Below are 7,019 nucleotides of genomic sequence, written 5' to 3'. Positions count from 1 at the left end.
TCTATCATTTGTCCCATTGATAGATCTGTTTCTATTGATCGATTTTTCTTCTTATGGGCCCTAGTTTCATCTTTCTTTGCCAGGTTATTATTGGTTGAATTCATGTAAGTCATTGTGAATTTTATTTTTTGGGAGGAGTACTAGATATTTTTTCATTCCTAATGAAAATATTCTTGAACTTCATGCTAGCTTGCAGTTGAGTTATTTGGAAACAATTTGGTCTTTCAAAGCTTGCTTATGATCTTTGTTAGGGAGAAAGAGTAGCTTCTAGTTTGGAGATAAATTCTTCCTCATACTGAAGCAATGCTCTTCTGAGCACTCCATACTCTGAGATATCTGATATCTTGTGATTGAAATATAACTTTTTTCCATTCTAGATGGTGGGAACACAGAATATCCCTGGCTCTGTGTGAGCACTAGAAATTGTTTAATCCTTTCGAATGATTCTTCCCAAAGGCCTCGGTATTTTTCTCACATGTCCACATTGACCACAATGTGACCAAAACCTCTAGGGACACCAGCTAATCTATAGATATCTCTCTTTCCTTCTCCTCTCTGGTAATTTTCCCTGTGAACGTTAGCTGTCTTGTACTCTATCTTCTTAATTAAGGGAAGTCTCCCTTCCTACCAGGCTCTGCTTGCATTCCACCTCCTTGCACTGTGGCCTGGAAACTCTATTAGGTAGTAAACTGGAACAGTCCAAGGTCTCATTTTTTTTTTTGTTTCTACTCTCTCAGAGAAATTATAGTCCTGCATTCATTGATGCCTTTTGTTTGAAAAGAGTTGGTTTATATATTTTGTGCAAGTGCTTAATTGCTTCAAGTGGGCATCAAGTCCAGTCCATGATATTACATCTTGATCAAAAGCAGAAGTTCTGGGATCCCCGGGTGGCTCAGCGGTTTAGTGCCTGCCTTTGGCCCAGGGCGCGATCCTGGAGTCCCGGTATCGAGTCCCACGTCAGGCTCCCGGCATGGAGCCTGCTTCTCCCTCTGCCTGTCTCTCTCTCTCTCTCTCTCTCTCTCTCTCTCTATCATAAATAAATAAATATTTTTTTTAAAAAAGCAGAAGTTCCCTCCCCATTAGTAATGACATTCAGATAGCCATTGATTACAAAGGATTGATGTGTTCAGAAAATCTGTTCTTGCTTGTATGTTATCTTTCAGTACATAATTACATAATAAAAATACAGTTGATAGTTGATATGGAATCCATTCAGACTGTTCCCTTTAGGTAGATAGGATCCTTGATTAGTGAAGGATTATTAATTCTTTCCAGGTTGGAAACAATTGGATTCAAGAATCTGAGAAGCAAGTCGGCGACATGGTAGCCTCTAAAATATCAAATAATCTTTTAAAACAGATGATTTGAGATATCATTTTATAAGGAGTGTGTTTTCAACCATCCAGAAGAAACAATGCTGCAAAGAAAGTAGGTACTTTAAGCTCCAAGCTACTTGTCATTCACCCCAAGACTGAGTGGGTTATCTGATTACTCGGGCTCTATTTGATATTGCAGTCACAGCATTTTTTAGGACAGTCCTGTAAACTCAACCTAACCCTCCTGAACAGTGGTTCTGAAGGCTGAAATTTTATATGATTATGTGGATAGCCTGTGCACCGTGGCAGTTTTTCTTACTGTTTTCGTTCCTTGAAAAAAATGCCACTTGAAAATAAGAATTAGCCTAAACCCCTATGTTACTAACTTCAAACTGGTACAGAAAATGTAACATCTGTTATTCAGAGAGAGATACAGGATAATCTGCAATTTTGACATTTTTTCCATTCATTTGAATCTGAATTCCTTGTGATAAAACATCCCAATTAACTATCAGTCACTGCTCCATGAAACAATGATACCATACTCAGTCTGTCAACGATTTTGTCTTCAAAGGTATAGATATTTCATTAGGAGTTATTATTATATCAGTCCAGCCATACTTTTTCCCCTCCAGGTGCTCAAACATTTAGAATACTCAGTTATCCTTTTGGAATGGGTATTCTGATTAAATCTTCGCCTATTATATATTAAAGTAGCCTATTAAATATTCAATAAGCAGCAGTTATGAGACTTTTTGGCTTTTTCTACATGTTTTGAGCCTCCATTTGAGGCACTAATGTCTGGTTTTCTAATCTGTAATCAAGTGGCCAAGGCCTCCTGACCATCCTTAGGCACCCACAGTGTAATGACACCAGCCGCTCCATTTCGGGAGGCCATTTGTCCTTCCTCAGCTGTGATATGGTGCTTCTTTTCTCCATCCATAGCCAATTGCAATTCCTGATATCTTTTGGATTTTGCTTCTTTTTCTTCAAAGACGCTCATGGAAATTTCTTCAATAGCGGTGGTGAGAAAGACCCCGCTGTGAAAAGAAGGTGATTTGCAATGGATGAAACAAATCATCTTTTGAAGAGCGTCGCACATGACATCTTCTCTCTTTTGTTCAAGTCTTCATTGTTTAGCTCCATAGAAGTCAAAGTTTTACCCACATAGCTGAGATCTGTTGGTTTCCGGGAATAAAAAAACATAAGCTGTCAGTATTGACAACTTGTCTACGTTCCTGGTCAGATTGGCTTTCCAAGCCAATCCCAGACTTGACTCCTTGACAAGTTTGCTTTTCACCAAGCAAGGTTTGTGTTGCAGATACTTCCTGAACAGGTTCACTCTTCCCTTTCTCTCCAACTCTTCAAGTAGAATTAGATTGGTCAAGTCAGGACCACTGTGTTGCATGGTTCCCAGGGGCATCGTTTAATTGCAGCACAGTTAAATGGTGCCCCAGGGTTATCTGATACTGCATCCTTGGTCCAGATTATCCTCAAATTCCCCAGGGCCAAATTGTTGATTATCTATATGCATGAAATTTTGCAAATCATCATGGTTCTTTTGTATAATTAATTAACCTTGAGATCTTCAAGGGGGATAATCTGCATTTCCAGAGTGCTGGCTTTTTCATTATTCTGAAATTCTTCACCAGAGACTTGTATATAGTTGCTTTTCATGAGATGAAAATCTCTATATTAGATAACCTAGCTGCTTTTCCATATACAGGAAGGTTTTGTCCTGTGCTCCCACAGTTGGCTTCATCTCAGATGGTGACAAATCATAACTGCAGGTGCTCAGGCTGAAAGGCTTTGATCCATACGTAATTCTTCCCTTTCTCATAACCCAGAGTATGTTGAACAGCACATCTGCTTATCTCCAACTTCCATCTAAACATCCACCTTAATTCTTTGGGGCCTGGTTTTTCTTTACTACATCTATGAGGAAACTATAAATTACAACCAAAACAGATAGTTTGAGAGCTGAGTTGGGGCTAACATTTAAAGAAACAGTAAATCCAGTGGTGCAGAAACTATTTCAGTCCAGGAACAGACATGGAAAGGTCACAGTTTATTCCAAGAACTCAGTATAACCTTAATACAAACTCTGTCTCTGGTACCTTGAACCCATGACCTGAGGTCACCTCTCAGTCCTCGAGAACCTGGTGTGGGTACCTTGTGCTTCTCTTGGAGGCACCTCCTCATCAGAGAGGCTATTTGATTTTTAAAAATCACTGTGATGAGGTGATAGTGGCCAGTGAGTTGAGCATCTGACTCTTGGTTTCAGTTCAGGTCATTATCTCGGGGTTGTGAGATCAAGGCCCCAGCTGGGCTCTGCTTTAGATTCTATCACTTTCCCTCTGCATCTCAATCCCCTACCCCCACTGCCTGTCCCCACTCTCTCTCTCTAAAATAAGATTTTTTTTTCTTAAAAATTGCTGTGACAATATTTGTCTTTAAATAGACCCAGTTTATTTCTATTATTATAATTATTTCTATCTTATTTTGTGTGCTTTCTATATGTCTCACCCATCCTTTTTCTCTTTCTTCCTGCTTTTTTAAAATTATTTTTCACTGTGTTTTTTTTACTGAATCCTTTTAGTGATTACCTTAGAAATGTATCATGCATAGTTAACATGTGAAAGTCAAAAATTAAACATATATTTATCATCCTCCCAAACATTACAAGCTTCGATCATTCATCTGGATCTGCTGCTTGTGATAAAATATCCCCATTAACTATCAGTCACGTCATGTAAAACAATGATACTGAACTCAGTATGGTAATGATTTGGTCTTCAAATATCCTTGCCAGACAATCATTATTGTTTTGGCATATTTATCCTTGTTTCATTTTGTTTTTAAGTACCCATGCCCAGCATGGAGCCCAATGCAGGACTTGAATTTACGACCCCAAGATCAAGATCTGAGCTGAGATCAAGAGTTGGTCACTTAACCAACTGAGCGCCAGGTGCCTCCTCCTTGTTTTTTTTCTTTTTTTTTTTTAACCTATGAGACATTATTATATTGTTTTATATAGTTAAAGTTTGTTTAGAGTCATGTGATTGCCTATTTCTATGCTTATCATTTCTACTTGCATCTCAGACATCCCCTCTTAGATAATTTTATGTAAACTTTTGCCCAAGCCCACCAGGAGACATGTGCAAGGATGTATATTGCAGGACCCTCTATAAGATCCCATACTGAAGGCAACCTAAATGTCCATGCAACAGTATAACGGATAAAGAATTTATTTTATTCTTTCAGTGGAAATCTATAAAATGGTGAAAAGTGAATGAAATCTAGCTGGGCAGGAAAATGTAAAATAACACTGAGCAGAAGAATTAGAGTCACAAAATACATGCAGCCATTGAAGTTCAAAAAATGCACAACTGGATACCATATGATTGTATCCTTCAATAACATAGTATTCAAACTATACAGAAAAACAAGGAAATAATAAATGTCAAATCCAGGATGATCATTACCACTGAGGTGGAAGGAAAGAGGCTGGATCTGAGAAGGGCAGCCAGGGCATATTTCATGATAACATTCTTTTTCTTGAATTCAGCGGTGAGTACAAAGATGTTTGCTCTATGCTCATCAATTGTGGCAGACATGGCCCACCTGTTCCTTGCAGAGCGAATCCCCTTGAAATTAGGCAAGGCCATGTGACAGGTTCAAGCCAATAAGCTGCGGGCTACGTGTGTCAATGAGTGAGTGAGTGAGTGTGTGAGCATGAGTGAGCTTTCTGGATCAAAGCATGAAAACATCAGTGGGTGACCTCCAGCTTGCTCTTTCTTCCCCCTTCTTGACCTCAGGCTGCGATGGAGGAGCCACAGATCCAAGCCGCCTGGATTACTGAGTTTCATTCTCCTGCAGGACTGACCCTGGAGAGGTGTGGAGATCAGCCTTGGATTTCGTAGAGGTCAGAAAGCGACATTTGTTGTGCTAAGCCACTGCCACTTTAGAGTAGCCTGTCACTGCATTTAGCCTGGGCCTCTATGGACTCATACACATACTTTTACAAAGCTTCTCTGTGTTCACTCAATATTTAATAAAGCCAGTTTTGAAGGCCCATGCTACAAATTTCGAACAATGCAAGCAAATAAGGAGAAAGTGCCCCCCGGGATGGGTGTAAAGTCAGTCATGAGTGTTTCTGAATTCTTCAGGATCAAGTGGTAGTGGGAATTGCTCTGCTGAACTGCGGGGCTCCCGCTGGGCCCAGAGAAGAGCGAGCGGGCCCAGGCCAGCGGGTGTCATCAGAGTCGGCTGCTCAGGGCTTGGCACCCGTGGCCCTGCTGCCTCTGGCCTGTGTCGCATCACTGTGGCCCTCGGCCATCGTTGGGGACTGGGCTCCCTGGGGCAGCTGAACATCCCCGAGTCAGGGGCCCCGTGCCTCTTGCACCTGCCTGCCGACCCCTCCTGGCTCCAGGCCTGGAGAGATCCAGAAGGACTTGTGGCTTGGAGCTCAGGAAGCCCAGCTCCTTCCCCTTCAGCTGCAGTTCTTGGCTACAGGCTGGTGGTCCCCACCTCCACCCAGCTCCCGGGCACCTTTGGCCTGGGGCCTGCCCACGGAGACCCGGGGGACACAGTTTTCTAAGAGAAGCTGACTTCTCCAGCAGGGGGGGGATTTGCCAGCCGGCGGATGTCATGCGAGACAGATTGCAGACGCCTCGCCTCCGTGGCCATCAGAATCAGAAATGCTTGCCTGCCAATCAGCATTACGGTGAGGAGCTGTGACATGACAGTTGTCTGACTTGTGTTAATACGTCCTAATCTTGCAAACTAATTTTTTCCCCCACTTGGCCGGCCCCGCATTGTGTTTGGCCTGCCAGGGCTCGAACCATCCATCAATCTTAGTTAGCGGCCCGCTTCTCCCCTAGAGCTGAGAGTGGCCCTGGTCCCAGGGAGACACCCGCCACCCTCGCGACAGAGCTCCCTCCGCAGTCGGCTCTGTAAGCCTGTGGTCATCTCGTGCAGACCAAGGTGCACGGCCTTGTCCGGAGGGCCCACAGATGGCCCTCGTCTGCCAATGTTTCTCGGGGTGGCTTTTCTGGGGGGACAAAAGTCCCCGGGGGCACAAGGGCAGCATCGTGAGCCCAGCTGTCATTTATGAGCCAGGGAAACATGTGAAATTTGTTGGAGTCAAACTCCCTGACCTTTCTTTGGACTTGGTTTCCCCATCTGGACCTAGAGGTCTGGGCTACATGATCTCTGAAGCATTTCTTGTCTCTCAAATCTGATGACTTCAGGCATTCAATGGCACAGCCGCTTCTGTGTCGGGTCACTGTGACTCTCTTGGTTCCCTTGGTTAACATTTTCGAGGCCCAGGAGATGTTATAAATCCCTCCAGAATCTAATGAAAGATACAAACTTCCTAGAAGAGGCACCAGCAGCATTTGTACTTAAGATTTCCTGAGCTTTGTACCCCTTAGAGTCCATGCAGGCCTCCTAGGTTGACAATATTTTTTGTGTCCTGATTTTATTTCTTATTCAGCCATTTACTTTATTTTCAAACTTGCCAATGGTTTCTAAATGGCATTTTTGGGGCTTTTCGCTTTTTGCATTTCCCCCAACTTCTTGTTTTGCAAAATTTCAAAACCACAGAGAAGTGGAAGGACCGATACAATGGCTATCCATACGTCCTGCAAGTGGAGTCACCAACTGTTTTGTTTTGTGATATTTGCCCTCCTCTTGTTCCCC

This window comes from Nyctereutes procyonoides, unplaced genomic scaffold, assembly GCF_905146905.1.
Source record: "Nyctereutes procyonoides isolate TBG_1078 unplaced genomic scaffold, NYPRO_anot_genome, whole genome shotgun sequence".
In the NCBI taxonomy this organism is placed as follows: domain Eukaryota; kingdom Metazoa; phylum Chordata; class Mammalia; order Carnivora; family Canidae; genus Nyctereutes; species Nyctereutes procyonoides.
Note: the sequence above shows the minus strand (reverse complement) of the source record.